The 18,822-nt window shown below is 42.7% G+C and overlaps 1 pseudogene; it reads left to right on the top strand.

Moving 5' to 3' along the window:
- Positions 1–4,551: 4,551 nt before the first annotated feature.
- On the top strand, positions 4,552–7,124 carry LOC134484401 (Y-linked testis-specific protein 1-like; annotated as a pseudogene).
- The last annotated feature ends 11,698 nt before the right edge of the window (positions 7,125–18,822 follow it).

The following is an 18,822-nucleotide window of genomic DNA, read 5'->3' as shown; positions in this document are numbered from 1 at the left end:
CAACCTGGTGATACTAGGGACTGTCAGTTCAGAGACATTGGCTGGTGAAGCCATCTCATCCTAGCTGGTTTTCTGCCTGCTTCTGTTGATGATGGGCTGATGCGTGTCTGCAGCTTTACTCATAATCGCCCTGCTTCATTTTTAGCTGTACCCATTCTTGTTCTCTGCTGAGGCTGTGATGGAGTAGTTACACAAAGAATTGGGGTCTCCTTCCAGCCCACTGATTCTCTCAACAATAAGTTCTTTATCTGTAGAAATAGTTTCTCTGTTGCCTACATTATCAGAAATAAATAAAACACTCTTTTCTGTTTTATTTTGACACTTGGTTTCATTATGTAGGTAGGGCTGGCCTGAAACTCACTGTATAAACCAGGTAGGCATTGGACTAACAGAGATCAGCTTGTTTCTGAGAACTGGCATGAAAGAGACATACCTTTCTCCTTCTTTTTTTAATTTGTTTTTTAAATTTATCTCTATGAGGAGTGTGTGTGTGTGTGTGTTTTGACCAAAGAGTCAATCATATGCTCTGAACCCTGATCCTCTGCAAGAGCAACCAGTGTTCCTAAGCAGTGAGCCATCTCCTCAGCCCCTTCTGTCAGTTTTGGAAGTTTCTCATTGACGACACTTGAATACTGGCTTTAAGATCCTTGCTGACAATTCTGACAATGGTTTTCTCTTGGTGCCACCACCAGGGAACTGGTTTTTCTCCTTTGCTTTTCATTTAGGGGGATGGTCATGGTGTGATGTAATTTCCATTTTGACATCATTTGTCTAAGACGTGAGCAGTCCTAACACTGTGGATACAGTGGCTGTTTATCTTTCATAAGCTTATGGTGGCGTTTTGGTTTTTCTGGATTTGCCTGATTGAATAAAAGGGATTATACCTCCAGTTCATACCAACAGGCATATTTTATAGGGGCAGGAAGATCGGTTCTCAACCTTCCTAACATAACCATTTAATATAGCTCCACCAACTGTAAAATTTTTTAATTGCAACTTCATAACTTTAATTTTGCTATAGATATGAATTGTAATGTAAATGCCTGGAATACAGGATATATGATATGTGAATCCTGTTCAAGTGTAATTTGAGCTCCCAAAGGGGTCTCAATCCAAGAGTTAAGAACCACTGATCTGGACTTAGTGGGATGCCCTTACCAACATAGATGGGTTGCCCAGTGTTGGTGGGGAGAAGTCTCCAACTCTTGAAGGCAAAGGAACTTCCAAGATCAGGCTTTTTCCTCGGTCCCTCTGTAACAGTGGACACACTCTTGATGGTTACTGATGTATCAACTGACTCCAGGCAGTTTTATTTTACATCCTCAAAGATGAGGATTCTAAAAAGGGTTCTGCTAGACAAAAGCAGTGGCTGAAGCTATCCCTAGTGATCTGTCCCCTTACCTAATGGCTCCTTGTACACAAGGCCAACAGTAGATGTTTGAGTCCCTTCTAAGTTGCACCTTTCCAATGTACACTCTTCCTCTGTGCTGTTTCTTTAACCAAGAGCACACATGCTAAACCTGAACCCATCTTGTCTTCAGTCAACACTAACAACCTAGTCCTCTCTGCCAGCTATGCTTTCCCAAATGACCCAGCTGCTCACAATTGTGAGGCATGTTCATGCCTCCATGGACCAACAGAATGGCACCGATTGGCTAGTCTATAATGACACAGATTCTGTATGATTCTGATTCAGAAGCCTGTAAATCCAAGATGAAGAGACCATCGGCCGAGGAAGGAGTTTTTGTGGGATGTTGACACCAAAGAAGGGATCCAATGTGCTAGGAATAAAAGAGAGGGAACCAAACGCCCTTTCATAATTTAACCTTTTTGCACAATAGCATCATTAATGGATCTTTATTAGTAGGTCGTATCCCTCTTGACCTAACCAATTCTTCACAACTAAATTCCCTCTGGGTATTAATCTTCAGAAAATTAATTTTGTGTGATCACATTCACAGAGATGACGGTGAATATTTAGATATCTATAGTGGGGGTGGGTATTATTCTTCCCACGTGGTGTACCCTTAAGATCTCTAACTACATCCTTCTCCACGGAGGCCTCACTGAATGATGTGAATTCCGGGTTATTAATGAGGTACAGACACCAAAGCTCATTGTCATATCCTGTCACCAGTATCAAGCTCGAAACAGCAAGAGCCACCTGTGGGAAGGAAAATATGAATAAACTTTATGGTATCTCTAAACTGTAAACCCCCAATTTAATCAAAACATTGTTTTCGACTCAGTTCTCTTATATCGATGTTCTTTAAATGTACAAGTCAGTGGGCTTGCTTGTGACTACTTGTATAGTTTTATACTGTACACTAGCCATCTTCATCCTCACAACTCACCTCCATTTCCTCCTGCACACACACACACACACACACACACACACACACACACACACACACACCCTGCTTCTCCCCTTCCTCTTCCTAAATGCCCTCTTTCACTTAATATCCCTTATTAAAATCTAAATTTCACAGTCATCTGTTTGAGTCTGGCTTGTTTCACTTAACATTGTATTTTACAGTTCCATCCTTTTTTCTGAGAACAAAACCCTTTCCCCTTATACATAGATGAAAATCACATCAATGTATATCACATTTTTTAAGCCATTCATCCAGTGATCAACAGTTAAAGTTATTCCAATGGCTTGTCTATTGCACACAATGTGGCAAACAGAATGGATGTAAAGTGGTAAGGAATTCTTTTTTTTTTTTTTTTTTGATCGTTGATGTGGAAGGGTCTAGCCCACTATGTGTAGTTTCATCCACTATGAAGTTGGTCCCTGGGTTGTATGTGAAGTAGAGAAATCTGAGTAAGTCATGGATAGCAATCCACTACTCAGCATTTCTAAGTTGTCTTTGCTTCCATTCCTGCCTCTACAGTCCTGCCTGAGTTCCTGCCCCAACTTCGCTCAGTAACAGACTGGGAACTAGAAGCCTAGAGTGAGTAACTTTCCTCCTCAAATTGATGGCTATGATGAGATTATTCTTCTTTTTGCCTACTTGGTCTTCCTTTTTTGAAAGTTGTCTCTGTTTACTGTTCTTAGAAAGATGATATTACATGTTTTCTCATGGGCTCTCTGTCTCTCACCGTGTCTCTCTCTGTCTCTGTCTCTGTCTCAATCTCCCTCTGTATTTGTGTGTTTGAGTGTGTATATTGTATTTTTTGTGTGTTAGTGTGTGCATGTGTGTGTGTTTGTGTGTGTATGTATGTGGGTGTTTGTGTTTTTATAAGTGTTTCTGTGAATATGTGCGTAATTGTGTATGTGTGTGCGTGTGTGTGTGTTTGTGTGTGTGTGTGTGTGTGTGTGTGTGTGTGTGTGTGTGTTTTCTTTCCAGGCTTAAAAAAATTTCCCAAGGCTGTAAATCTCATCAGGTGCCTAGAGAAGGAAGATGAAGGGGAGAAAAGGGGGAAAAATCACGTCATTTGAGTCAACCACACTTTGAGGTCAGCCACATAGTAGACCAACAGTCACATAATGGCAGAGTAGTCATAAGAGCAGAGAGAGAGTAAAACTCAAAGTGTGAAGGAAAATGTGCTTTAAACTACGATAGAAGGGAGAAAAAGAAGACGGTGCACTTAGAAAAGTGGACATATTTTAAAAAGTTGCCATAAGTGTTAAGCTCTAAGTACATTTAAAAAAAATTATAATGTTAAAGAGGAAGGGAATTATTGGGAAGAGGGAAGGGATGGTCAGAGTGTAGTGGGGACAGGGGAGGGTTCTGAAAGAATCCTTTTGAAGATCTGGAGAACTATGTGACACAAAAAATTAAAGTGCGCTGTTATTTACAGGTAAATTCCATACTTACCTGCATCCAGTATTCTGTCTACCCATATTTCAAAAAAAAAAAAAATTACCTCATCTATTTCATCCTGTTTTGGTGCATTTGATCTAATAAATTCCATGTAACCAGAAGTGCTGGTAAATTTTAAAGACATTTAAAATATGACTGATCGATATCGGGTTTGTCATCAGTTTATCCAGACTTTGGAAGCAGGCCTAGGAGCTAATTTACCTCGCTTTTTGCAAGGAATCCATAATTCATGATTGCCATTTACTTCAATACAAGGTATTTAATCCTGTCAAATTCCAGTTTTGTTTGAATAAAAGTGGTCCTCCTCTAATTGTGTGTTTTGATATAGCTAATTTTGGTGTGCTATCCTGTGGGCTGCCTCGGAGAGAGAGCCTAGCAATATTTCTGATATGTAGAATGACTTAAAGATAACCAAAGGAAAGATAGGAGCTGGGAAAATAACCACCAAGGATGTTGGTGACTCAGAAACCAAAGACTTTTTTCAGAAAAAAAAATGCATGAAAAGAGCTACTTGGGCTGACTGTGATTCGAGTCATCAGAATAATTGGGTGGGGACTTTATTTTGGGTCATCAGGAGGATACACGAGAAGCTAAAACCTAGATGCTGGAAGTTTCTAAGCATAACTAGGGAAGGAACTGGCCTGAGAGGGCTTCTATGACATAAGAAGAGCCTGAATGATGTCACAGAGAGAAGGGGGGATGTTGCACATCTCTTCCACTTGGAGGCGCTAGATGACCTTGAAGGTGGGTTCACTATCTTCGCAGCTTTGTGTGAAAGCCAGTTCAGCTCCTGAACCCCACAACTGTTCAACAGCCTTTTGGTGCCTGACCTGTTTCAGAAGACAGAATCTGGACGACTAGGATATTTTCTTTCGGTAAATGTGTTTATGAAGATAACTGGGACCCTTGTATCCCAGAAAGCTAAAAGTTTTCCCTCGTACAGCAAGTAACCTTATGTTCTAATGTCTTCCACGTTTGAGAGCTAGGCGGATGGTCTAGGCTAGTCAGTCTCCGGAGTTTATTATACTTTGATAACAATATCTAATTCATAACTCTACTAAAATGCCAAAGTCCTCTCTGTGCCTGTGCATTTTAGGAGATAGTATTTCTTTGTTTTTTTTTTTTTTTTGGTTTTTTTTTTTGTTTTTTTTGTATTTTGTTTTCTTTCTTTCTTTTTTTTTTTTTTTTTTTTGTTGTTGTTGTTGTTCTTGTTGTTTTTTTTCGGAGCTGAGGACCGAACCCAGGGCCTTGTGCTTGCTAGGCAACTGCTCTACCACTGAGTTAAATCCCAACCCCAGGAGATATTATTTCTAAATGGCTGTTTTTGCCTACACAAAAGACTCTTGTTGTGGTTGAAGATGCAACAGCATCGCGGAATAAACCTGGGACTCAGTCAAGATGCACAGTACAGAAAGCCAGTGGACTGGTGTGCATTGTCTCTGGGCAGATACTTGTGGATGTTGCCACATAGCTCATATTTAGAGGGTAGAAGAGGGGTGTTGCCACCCTTCTGGCTCCTTTGCTATCCTTTCTCTTTTCTGCTTGATTAAAGTGGGGACAGGGATACTTAATCCCTCACTGACCTAGGCATTCAAGATGTTCCTCAGCAGAGGCAAAGTGCCTCGGGCTGAAGAATTGTGTCTGAATATGTTATTCTGAGCTGTAGAGAACCATTTTTTTTTCATTTCCCTTTGAACTTTAGATTTTGATTTTTGGGAGAGGGTTTTTATGTGGGTAGCTTTAGCTACAATGGAACTAATTCTGTAGACCAGCCTGGCCTTCATCTCACAGAGGTCTGCCTCCTTCTGCCTCTTGAGTGCTAGAATTAAAGGTGTGCTCCACCATTGCCCAGCCCTCCTACGAACTTCTGATTATGACAGAATTAGATTCAGATGCTAAAACTGTTTATCATTGCCTTCCTCACCTTTTCCAAAGTTCTCTTGGACAAGAGAATTGGTTGAGCGCCCTCCCCCACCCCTCCCCAATCATTCTTGCAGGCACTCATATGACAGAGGCAACAGCACTGTGTGTGGTTTAAGCAGGTGAGCTCTTCAAACCCAGGCCATGGGAAAGTATGAAGCCTGAACACAGAATGATAGCCACAAGACAGTGGACAAGGAGTGCCTTGGCCTACCACACTAGGTCTTCAGCCAAGAAGAAGAGGATTTCTCTGAGGAGGATGAGCACACCATCCTTCCAGAAGCAGAGGAGGAGGAGTCCTTCTCCCCAGGCCCTGGGGACAATTGTGGGCTGCAGATTTTCTCATGGATGGAAGAAATGTGATGACCCCATCACCCAATGGAAGGCCATCATTCTAGATCAACTGCCAACCAGTCCCTCCCTCTATCTGGTCAAGTATGATGGAATTGATTGTGTCTATGGACTGGCACTTCACAGTGATGAGAGGATATTAAAACATAAGATCTTGACTCACAAAGTAGTGTTTCCTCAAGTGAAAGAAGCCCATCTCGCAAGTGCCATTGTTGGCCGAGTTTTGGAGCATAAATTTGAGGGAAAACATAGCTCTAGGGACAACTGGAGGGAGGTGGTCCTAGCCCAGGTGCCGATAATGAAGGACTGGTTTTACATCACCTATGAGAAAGATCCTGTCCTATACATCTACCAGATCCTGGATGATTACACAGAAGGTAACCTCCATATCATTCCAGAGATTACTCCAGTAGAGGTAAACTCAGATGTTGACAGCGACATCTTAACAGGGCAATGTGTGCAGTTCACCAGAAGTGACGGGTCCAAAAAGATCAGCAAAGTCGTTTACCAAGTTCTTGCAAAGCCTTCCGTGTACTTCATCAAGTTTGACTGTGACGTCCACATCTATGTCTATAATCTGATGGAAAAGATCCGTAAAGGTGAAATTCACAAAGTGTGCGGGACATGGATGGGGAATTTATAGGATTGGGGGAAAATGTTTGTTTTTCTGTGTTTCAGATACACAAGGGCCTTTGACAACCCCAGGATCTTTTCCTGTGGAATGTGTTTTTGCTCTAAAATTAAAATGTGTGATGTGACCTTTTGTGTGTGAACACTTTGGAGGAGACTGACTGTGGTGGATGGAACATGGAGAGGAAGCCTGAAAGGTCAAGGCTGTGAATAGTAAGTCTATTCTCACATAGGCTAAAACAAACAGGACAGAGCTGGTCTGGTCTTTAGGGAGAGAAAAAAACTTGAGATCAGGCTTAGAGGAGCAGGGATGGCACAGGGAAAAAAAATGATGTTTAGGAAGCAGTGGAGAAGGGCCAGAAATAGATAGACTCTCTGAAGTGAAGTTTGAGGGAGAAACAGCCAGTTGGGGAAAGAGTGGCAGGTAACAGGGAGGTGGTCTTGGAACACAAGGGGAAATCCAATAAACTGATCCAAGCAGACTCAGAATCAGAGAAGATCTGGGATTGTTTGACTAACAAAACCTAATGAAACCTGTTTCTCATCTGAAGATGTATTATTTTTAATTATGTGGTTAGGGGAAGGGCATGAATACAGGAGACCACAGAGACAAGAATAGTCAGGTCCCCTGGAGTTGAAATGAAAGGTGGTTGGGAGCCATTGGACATGAGCTCAAAGAACAAATCCAAGTCCTCTTTCAAAGCAGACGAACTCTTAATCCATTGGTTATCTCTCCAGGCCCCTAAAGTCATCTTTTTAAATAAATCCAACCTTCCCATGCAGAGAAGAGACCAGGATGAGGGTAAGAAAGATTAAATTGATGGTGATGTGGAAGAAAGACTAAAGAACACATGGGGGAGTCGAGGACACTGAGGGACGAAGGAATTCCAAGATGGAGTTCTCAAAAAGTGAAGCAGGAGACCCAGGAAGAACAGAAAGGGTCTAGAATGAGTTAAACTTGGGCCACATCCATATTGGTCTCTTTGGTTCCTTAAAGAACAGCCAAGCCATCATTTCAGAAGGTGGATGTGAGGTGGAGGCTTCCCCAGAGGACATTTTGACGAGGATAACTCAAGAGTAGTGAATGCTAAACTCAGTTTATATCTATCGATTCCTGAAAGTATCATAAAGCCCATTATTTTGTATGATCATTAAAATGTAATTTAAAAAAGAACATGAGGATGCCGTGAGTTTATGTCAGGTGTTACCTAAATCCTGTGTATAGCTTCCCTGTGCACTGTTAGACTCTGTTGCATCCTGTAATATTTTTTGACGTCACTTCTCAATGCCCCTAGATAACCTCAAAGAGCTCCTGCACTGGCTTGTCTTGCCTGGCTCTTCTTCGACTGGATGGCTTCCTACATACCTGTGGGCCCTTTTACCCTATCTAGCCTCAGGAAGTTCCCGTCTTTTATTCACATGTAAGCTTATCCTCAGGAAAATCTTGCTGGTGCCTCCAATGCAGAGGTGCTGAGCTCTTTCCTATGCCATTTGCCCTGACTTTAAAATGCTTTGTGGTTCCTGACCATGTAGCTCTCTCCTCCTTAGAAGCCCCTGTGCACTCCATGGGGTCTACCTGAGCCACATCTACACTACAAGACTGTCTTTGGAATCAACCTTATCTTGGACTCATTCATTGCTGTTTCTTCTCTCAAGAATAAGTTTCTCACTGCAGGACTTGAAAATACTTTCTATCATTGATTATTTCTGCTATTTGGGAGTTTTTATACTGGCTGGTTGTCTGACGGTTTCATTGCTGCGAAAAGACACCATGACCAAGGCAACTTATAAGGGACAACATTGTTTTTTTGGGTTCTTTTCTTTTGGAAATGGGGAACGAACCCAGGGCCTTGCACTTCCTAGGCAAGCACTCTACCACTGAGCTAAATCCTCAACCCCAAGGAACAACATTTAATTAGGGCAGGCTTTCAGGTTCAGATTTTCATTGTATTTTCATCAAGGCAGGAACCATGGAAGCTTCTAGATAGACATAGTGCTGGAGAAGAAGCATATAACCCCCACAGTGATATGCTTCCTCCAACAACGCCACACCTACTCCCACAAGGCCACACCTCCTACTTGTGCCACCCTTCCCATGGGACAATCACATTCTAACCACCACCATGATTTTATGCCAACTTGACACAAGCTAGAGTAATCAGAGAAGAGGGTGCCTCATTTGAGAACAGGCCTCCATAAGATCTAAGTGTAGGGCATTTTCGTAGTTACTGGTTGGGGAGGGCCCAGCCCACTGTGAGTGGCACCATTCCTAGGCTGGTGGTCCGGGTTCTATAAGAAAACAAGCTAAGCAAGACATGATGAGCAAGATAGTAAGCAGTGCCACTACATAGACAATGCCTCAGTTCCTGCCTCCAGAATCCTGTCCTGTTTGAGTTCCTGTCCCAACTTCCTTTGCTGATGAGCAGCAATGTAGAAGTGTAAGCTGAATAAACCTTTTCCTTCCTAACGTGCACTTTTGGTCATGATGTTTCCTTACAAAAATAGGAACCCTAAGTAAGACAATTTCTTATAGAAACAGTGAGTCTAGTAGAGCCACAGACTCTTACCTCATAACCATAAATAGAAAAGTATAGACACTTTGTTTTAATTTAAAGGTAAGACTTGCTCATATACTGACCTGTGAAGTTCTAGTTTGCTTCCTTCTCTCTGTGATGAATGCCATGATCAAAACTAACTTGGGTAGGAAAGGGTTATTTGATTTACAGGTTACAGACCATCACTGAGGGAAACCAGAACAGGAGCTTGAAATGGTAACAAGGAGCACTGCCTGTTGGCTTGCTCCCTGTCTCAGTCATTGTTCTGTTGCTGTGAAGAGACAACCATGGTCAAGGCAACTACTATAAGTGAAAGCATGTAATTGGAGGCTACCTTACATTTTCAGAAGTCTGCTGATGGCAGGGAGCATAAAACTGGAGCAATAGAGAGCTACTGCTCTGTAAGCAACGAGAGAGAGAGAGAGAGAGAGAGAGAGAGAGAGAGAGAGAGAGAGAGAGAGACAGAAAGTCTGGGAAAGCATGGGTCTCTTGAAAAAGCAAACCCACCCTTGTCGACACACCCACTTCCTCAAATGAGGCACACCTCTTAATCCTTCTAATCCTTGAAAATACTGTCACTCCCTGTTAACTAAATATTCAAATATATGACTGTGGGAGCCTTTCTTATTCAAACTGTCACACTCCCCATGGCTTGCTCCATTACTATTTCTTACAGCCTAAAAGGCTATTCTTTTTATACATGACTACTGATTAACTTGCCCACAATGGTGGGCCCTCCCACATAATCATTAATAAAGAAAATGTTCCATTGACTTACCCAAAGTCTCATCTAACGGAGGCAGTTCTTGAATTGTTCTCTCTTCTCAGTTGTATCCAGATTGTCAAATTGGGAAAAAAAAGAGAGAGAGAGAGACCCAGCACTGTAAAGTTTCTCTTATTCCATGCTACATACTCACCACCAGCCATTCTCTTCTCTCAGTGTATAGACACACTTCCCTGTATGGCAGAACTGAAGAGTAACTACTGTCACCAACATGAATACGCGAGGATATGTGACAAGAAATGAATACATTCTAAAGCTCCCAATGCCAAGCAAAAGCGTTTTAGTGTGTGCTACACTTACTGGGAGACAGTCAGTCACTGGCCATTTAATGGGTTACAGTAGACCACAGAACCAAAAAGTCACAACCTACATATCATCTCCTCTCAGCAGGAGACATAGCCCTTCTCAAAACCCATGAATCTATCTGTATGCTTAGATTTTTTCAAAACCTACTTTATTTAGGGTTTTTAAACCTTCTAGCCCACCAACCAGAGGTAGCAGAGAGAGAAAGTTGATAGGAAAAGGGAGAGAGTTGTGGACCTATTTAGAAGTAATTCTTTGGGGTAACTTCAATCTTCATGGTGCAGTGTGGTCCAATAGCAAATGCAAAACACAAATCAGTAGCAGTGCCTTGATCTGGCAGAGACCTCAAGGCTCTAATAAACCAACAAGAAGCAGCAGAAGCAGCCAGAAGCAGCCCGAATAGCACAGGTTCTTTTGTGCATTTCTCATTACGAAATAAGACCAGCAAAGACAATCGAATCCTTGCAAGGTGTAGCAATGTAAAAATGTCCTGTCCCTCTCTGTGGGATTACATTTATGTTCTCCATAAACATCCTGTCCCCCTTCAAGAATGTGCTCTAGCTAAATATCATATGCCTTCTCATGTGTCTCCTTCAGCAAAACATCCTCTCCTAACATAGCTTCCAGAAAAATATCCTGTGACACAAATTAATTTCCAAAGAAATCAAAATTTTTTAACTTCATCTAGCCTTATCTCACACTCGGCCATGACATCACAAAATTTATAATGGCAGTCTTGCAAGGCTCTTAGGCCTCAGCTCCATCAGCCACTAGAGCTTCTGCAATTGCACTCTATGAAACTCAGCCCCTTTCATGAGCACAACCTTCAGTTATCCCCGTAAACATTGTGCTCTCTCCATCTTTGCTCTCCCCTAATAGCTGTCCAACTTCTAGCCAACTCAACTGTGACCAGAAAACCCTCACCAAGAAGGCCAATGAATTTGACTTGATTTTTTTTCCCTGACAAAATGGAGTGTTCTCCCTGATGGTTACACTGGTGTCTGATTCATCTGTAATAAAACCCACTACTATTAATATCAATGTCACAGGAACTATGACAAATAGCAAATCACACGACAAGCATCATAGTTATCCAAGCCTTTTCTGCAGCCTTATTGAAGTATAATTTACATACTTAAAAATCCATTTATTTTAATTGTGTAATTTAATGAATTTACAGCAAAATTTATAGCTTCCTTCCCTTTTTTAGTACTCATTTCCCACTAGTTCATACGATATCGAAGTCTATTAAAAACACAGAAGTGAAATCAGGAGAAGGACCAGAGCGGGAAACAGGAGGTTCTTGATTTGCTAAGACAACAGATACATTGGCAGAATCGTCTGGATAAAACCACTTGGGAAACATTGGGTCTTCTCTTACCGTGCAGCATCCAGACAAAGAGTTTAAAGGATTAAGTCATGGGTCTTCCTACATCAAATCCAGACCTGACCTGGTATGGTCAGCATCACTTTTGGACACTTTGAAGTTAATCTCATTCATCACACTTACAAGTTGCCTAGCAACTCACATAGTAAACAAACTTATTTTAGTTCATGGTTTCATAGGTTTCGGTCCATGGTCACATGACCATGAAAGAGGCACGATAGAACTCAATTGCTAACCTCACTGACATCCAAGAAGCATCAACACAGGAAGAGACCAAGGACAAAAAAACACCCTCCAAGACATGTTCCAAATGACCAAATCCCTTAATATCCTATCTCCTAGTTTCCCGCCACCTTCATACACATCCATCAACAGATGAACTCATTGATTACAGCACACAGGGTCCATTGCTTTTCATAGTCCCACCTTTGAACATTGTACTGGGACAATGTGTTTCTTAAACCCATAGGGTAGGGCCAGAAAGTTGTGTCAGAGGTCTAAACTTCACCTCACACTAGAAACAAATGGGTAGGTTTCTCAGCATCTCCTATTTCTTTCTGGTACTGACCTACACCATGTCTGCATTGCAGCATTTTGTTTGGGGTGAGATACTGTCAGCAGTCAATTGTAAAGACGCCCCCCAACCATGTGTTGATTGAATGTAAAATGGTACATCTATAATATAGACACACAAGCATGTACCCAGACTCACAAAGAGGGGCAAAAAGGGAAGGAGTTGAGTCTTAGGAACCCTCAAGGATGAGGGAGTGAAAATATAAGATACAGATGTTAGTGAGAACCAGAACAAAACAGTGTCTTCTATACACGACAGGACCACTATTCCTCAGCCCTAGCTGACAGGAAAGGGAGAGTCAGTTTTCTGCACAGATACAGCTGGTGATAAGCTGGCCAGTCTGTAGTGGCTTGTCCAATGCCCATGAATTTATGGGCAGCATAAATGACTTCAGTAGGTTATTACAGAGGGGAGAAAGAGAGCTTGAATTTGGGAAAAAGGATTAGGTGTGGATGGATCTGGGAGGAGTTAGGAAGAGAAGAGAGAAGTAAATTCTATCATTATATAATGTACAAAGTTATCAAGGAACTAATATAAGTGGTTTTTAAAATACCATATCTGTACTGAACACAAACAAACCATTTTTCTTGTCATCTCCTAATTAATAGTCCCTCATGATTTCATTTCATTAAGTACAAAAATAATTCAGAGATTATTTAAAATGTAGGAGGATCTGGGGAGACAGCACAGGGGTAAAGCCAAGTGAGTAGTCACACTTGCAAACACCAGTGCTTGGTATGGGAACAGGAGGAAGACGGGGGCTTCCTGAGAGTGAGCCTCACCTCAGGTTCAGCAAGGGACCCTGTCACAAGGGAATATAGTAGGTAGTGAAGGAGCAGAACACGCTCTACACTCCGCCATCCTCTGAACTTACATGTATCTATGAACACACGCCCACAAACACACACATAAATATGACTAGAGTATACAAGAGGCTTTCATAGGTTATATCCAAATGCAGTGTCATTTTATTTAAGGAACCTGAGGACTTTTAAATCATTGGGAGTCCTGGGGCCAACTCTCAGAGGACAGGATATATCTCCTTATTGTGAAAAACCAATCCTTTGTTGAGTGTGTGTCAGTGACTCCACACAATTCTCCTCCTCTGGGGTTCCTGTGTATCACAGAGAATGATCTGGAAATACTGAAACAAATATAAACTAAAGGCTTTGTTGGGGTTTCTAGTCTTGTGTTAAAATCATATTTATCACCTTTTATTAAATGGAAGGGAAATCATCAGCTCCCAGCAACAATAGACTCAATCATGTTGGCTTCTGTTTTATCCCATTATGAATAGCAATTAATTGCACATCAATAGTGTCCCATGCTTTTAACTAAATCATTATGAAGGGATATGTTTCTGTAACCCCTACGTGGATAATTAAGTAGAAAGGGGGAGGTATGATGCCTATTGCTTATGGGAGAGTTATGGCTTGATTGGATGCTTGTTATGCAAATAACCCTATGTAGAGGGCCGCAATAACATGCACGACCATTAGATGGCGCTGGCTTCCACTGCGCCCCACGTGGAAGGCCAAGTCAGTCAAGATGGCGCCAGCCTTCGCTGCGCCAGCTGGCCCCCCATCAGGAAGTTAACTGTGCGCATGTGCAAGAGTGCCTTCCTGCCAGGTCTTTGCCCATTCCGGGGCGTGCCTGATGAGATCATGAGTAAACAACCAATCAGGCGTGGATGCATGCCCGAGGGTTAAATAGGCGCGCCTAGCTGTTGCGCGGGGCTTTCTCCATGAGATAGGAATAAAGTATCACTCATAGCAAGAATTTCTATGTCTCGCGTGCTTCTTGCCGGTGGAAAGTCGCGCGCGGGACATTAACTTTTAATTAAGCACCAAGAGGACCAAGTAAAACTCCTTGACAAATACAGCAAACAGTTTCATTATTTCAAACACAGTCATCAGTCCAAGATTTCAAACACAGTTGTCAGTCCAAGTCCAAAAACAAAACAAAAGCCAAAAAGACACTCCACAATACCACAGAAAACAAACCAGACAAACAAGACCAAGACAAAGCATCCTATAACCAATTTGCACAGATGCCTGGTACCTTCAGTACCTGGTCCAAACTGCAGCTGAACTTTAGCTGCTTCTGGAATACTAAACACAGAAACAGAATACAGACAACAGACACTAACACATCTAAGCACACTTGTCCATGCCTATACTTAAAGAGGCAGCCGAACACAACCTCCGAAGTCAAGTCACAGTCAGATCTTTTTGACTGTCAGTCGCCGGGTTCTCCCAACAATATTTGGCTCTTGTAACGTCTCCCAGAGCTGAGGCATCCCCACTTCCGCTATCTAAAAAAAGAAAACAAAAAGAAAATGGCTATTCGGAATAGGAACCCAGTACCTACTCACAGGCATCTGTCCGGGGCGGGAAACCCATCGGCCCAAGTACTCTCAAATACAGGGTGGAAAGCATATCCACTCGAGTGCACTCAAATTCGGGGTGGGAAGCCCATCCACCAGAGTACACTCAAATTAAACCTAGACCATGGCACAATGTACAGTACATAATACACAACATACACACACACACACACACACACACACACACACACACACACACACACAGCCGCTTTCAACACTCACTCCAACGTACCTCCAAGAGGCATTCGAGTCTCCGGGGGTCTCACTCCTATCCCGGACAAGGTCCCAATGAAAGACCCCCACACTTGGGGAGACTCTCACTCCAGTCACGGGTTGGGGTACACCCAGGAAACACGAGTAGCCGGTCTTGATGTAATCAGCAAGAGGCAGTTTTATTTATGAGATCTCGGGCTGACACTTATCCCATACAGGAGATTGAGTCAAGCCCCGAGCCTCTCTAGGCAGGAGCTTATATAGGGAAAACCAGGGGTTTCGTGTGGATACACATAATTGGCTAATACAAAGGGTGCACAGTTACTTTTGGCATCGAGTTACATCAACAAAGCATACATGTAATCTAGGATCTCAGCAATGTGGGCAGGGCAACTCATCTCACTGCAGCAGGGGGATGCCCATCCTCAGGGAGTGAAGGAAGGGGAGGGGGTGGCTCCAGATGGCCAGTGTCCTTGGGAGCTGATAGTTGGGATGGTGAGCCCTATCTCAAATTCTCTCAGGCATGTCTGTACTTTGTTTGAGACTAACTTTTTGAAATTTAACTCTTCACACACACCAATCATTATTCCAAAAGATGCCTCAGAGATCTGTCCACAAGCAAATGCAATGGAGGCAAATCCTCAGCTGAGGTCCCCTGTACTAAAAAAAAAAATATATATATTTAATAAATCCCGACGTGGAGTTACTCACATCAATGGTTTCTGTTCCCGAATGAAAGAAACAAGCCCAGCCTCTATATCTAAGGCAGCCCATAGCTGGGCAGCTGCCTGCCCTCTATGCTGTTAGAATCCATCTCCCAGCAATAAGTCCAAGTTACTATTTATTAATTTCTATGCTTCATCTTGGCTGTTCTTGAATCCAAGGTGCAGCCCTCTGGGCCATGATCTATTAGCCCTTTTATACGGCAGCTCTGCCCTTCTGCAAGTTATTTCCCTTCCATGACAAACTCTGTCTCCCCTCTTCCACACTCCACTAAGGCATGGGGACCTCTCTCTCCTGCTTGCTCCAGAACCCAAGCCCGGGAACCCTAAATCCCGTCTCTCTCTCTCTCTCTCTCTCTCTCTCTCTTTCTCTCTCTCTCTCTCTCTCTCTCTCTCTCTCTCTCTCTCTCTCTCTCTCTGTCTCTCCTTCCCAGCTATCGGAGGATAGCATCTTTATTCACAATTCACCACCACCAACTGTGGGCAGGTTCCCAGAAGCTAGGGGCAGACTTTCCCCTGCAAACAAATTTGGGGATTAGTATTAGAAAACAAGGAGCTACAATCTCCTCTTCCCAGGTGTGTCAACTTGACCACTGTAGGGAGTTGAGCCAGTGACTGAGGAAGACAGCTAAGGTTGACCTCTGACCTCCCATGCTTATGCAACCACACACACGTATGTATTCATTTATTTAATTCCATAGCAGGATATTGGCAGGGAAGGCAGGGTGAGTGGATCTGGGGACAAGTAGATAAAAGAGAAACAGGTATTTGTAATTTCCACAGAGAGCTCCCTTCTTTCCTCTCAGAACAAAGTAGACTACAGCCATTGTGTCCTCTGCCTAACAATGTAGGGGCTTCTCAAGGGCAAACTCCAAACCCGCAGCATTTCCACCCAAGTCTTTGTTCCATGATGCCACAGTGTGCATTAAGTTGAAAACAAAAACAAGAACAAAACAACAAAACTCCCCCAAATAGGGTTAAACGTACCAAGCAAGATTAAAACCATCTTGTTTAACAAGAGACACCTGTTTATTCCTGTTTGATAAATGGTGTTTCTCTAATAGTTAGGATTTTTTAAAATTTTTATTAAACAAAATAGAAATAGAGTAGAAAGGAAGAGAACAAGACAAGAAGCTGTTGCTGGTTTTCAGTGGAAACACTAGGTAGAATCAGGCAAATTTTAATTCTGAGAAAGCTCAGGATTGAAAATGCGGTCTGTATGTTATTTCATGGTTTCTCGTGAACTCATCTGAATTTTGGTTTTGCATACGTGCATGAGGCACCCTTCTGTCTTGGACCTGTGTGGTGTTTTGCATGCCCAGGGTGCCCTTCGTTCAACAGACAGACACACTAAGAATTCTGTCAGGTGCTAAGCACTGGTTGGTGATAATCCCACATGGTCCTCTCTTTGGTGAGCCTGAGAGAGAATGGGTCAGGGGTCAGCTAATAATGCAGACCCTTTCATGCAAGCGACAGCTTTATAATGTTTTATTTCTTAAAAATTGGTAATTTACTTTAATTAATTAGTTAGTTAATTAATTAGTTAATTAATTAATTATTGTGTGTGTGCGTGAGCTTGCCGCTGCACATATGTGGACCTCAGGTCCTCAGGCCTGGCAGCAATTGCCTTGACTTGCTGAGCATCTCACCAGCCTGGAGCAAAATGCTGACCAAAGGAGGCAGTGGGACTTGAATGAAGTGTTTTCTTTTTCTTTTCTTTTCTTTTTTTTTTCTTCAGAGCTGGGGATCGAACCTAGGACCTTGCACTTGCTTGGCAAGTGCTCTACCACTGAGCCAAACCCCAAACCCAGGTGTTTTCTTTTAATCTCTTTTATTATTATCTGAGAATTTATATAGATGCATGTAAGGCCTATTTGTTCAAATCCAGCCATTCATTCCCTCCCTTTCAATTCCCTTGTTGCAAAGTCTGTGTTACAGGAAATGTCTAGAGAGGTATGGATTTTTGGAAGCCCTGGGTCAGGTCTGAGCTGCTCACATTGGCCCTTCAGGGAGACCTGGTGATTAGCAGGACCATTAGCCACTTAGTGGGTGGGAAATGCCCCATTATTTCCATTTTAAATGTCTAACTAGGCCCGGTGGGAGGCAGATTCTTATCACTTCAGAAAAGACTTCAGTCTCCTTGACTCCTGTCCACAGCCCAGTGCCAAACCTAGAGGGCTCTTGTGTTTGGTGAGGATTGTCCTGGTGTGCTCTGGGATTTCCGCATTTTCTCGAGGAATCTGGGTATTGGTGTGACTCAGACAGCACAGGTCTCCTGGCTTCTCTGGATTTCCATGAGAGTACTCCTGTCCTTCTGCAGACTTGTTTGACAGGGTGTCAGTACTGCTATTGGCGTTTCCATTAGGGGCTGATTACTACTCTGACTCATTGGAGCCATACGCCTCTCACTGGAGTCTGACCTCCAAGGTTTGCCCTTCACACTCTTTGTCTTAACCTCAGGAAGGGAGCATACAGTAAGTCATAGCAGAAAAGATGCTGTGCTTCTGAGTCGAGGGAGAGTGTGAATTTGGGACAACTGCAGCTTTGTCTGATATTTGATGTCTGGATTTGCCTTCTCTGAGATTTTTGCCCACCACCCCCATCCCTGCTACTTCCTTTCTTTGCCCTTCCTTCCTGTCCTCCATCCTTCCCCACTTCTTTTCCATGATGAAGATCATTGCTTCATAACATCTTATTATTAGACAAAAGAGTGGCAAAGACATTGGAACTTGTAGTCCCATAACTTCACAGAGCAGACAAAGATTCTCAACATTGCAGGCAGAAGTGGATGGTCCCTGCTTCCCTCTGGTGCACCCCTCCCTTTTTCGGATAGTTTCAATGTGAAATGCTCCTCAGAGACTGTAAACACAGAAACACAGTTCTCACCTTAAGGGACTAAGGATGATTTATTCTGGAGCCATGTAGGTCACCCCTTATCCCAGTGTGGATGCAGTGTCACGAGGTTTCATAGTTTTACACAACCAAAAACGTTATAATGCAAGGCAAATGCAAAATACGTTGGTGGGCATACAAGCAAGGCAGTCAAAGCTAATTGGGGGGATCCTTTCTATGTTCCTACGATGCTATCTGATGACATTCTTAGCTTTTGGATTGTTGGTTTCTAGGGGTTTATTAAGTTAATAGATCCCAAAAAGATTTTATTTTAAATC

Source organism: Rattus norvegicus, chromosome Y (genome assembly GCF_036323735.1).
Source record: "Rattus norvegicus strain BN/NHsdMcwi chromosome Y, GRCr8, whole genome shotgun sequence".
Lineage (NCBI taxonomy): Eukaryota > Metazoa > Chordata > Mammalia > Rodentia > Muridae > Rattus > Rattus norvegicus.
The sequence above is the reverse complement of the archived record's forward strand: the minus strand, read 5'-3'. Positions and strand labels throughout refer to the sequence as shown.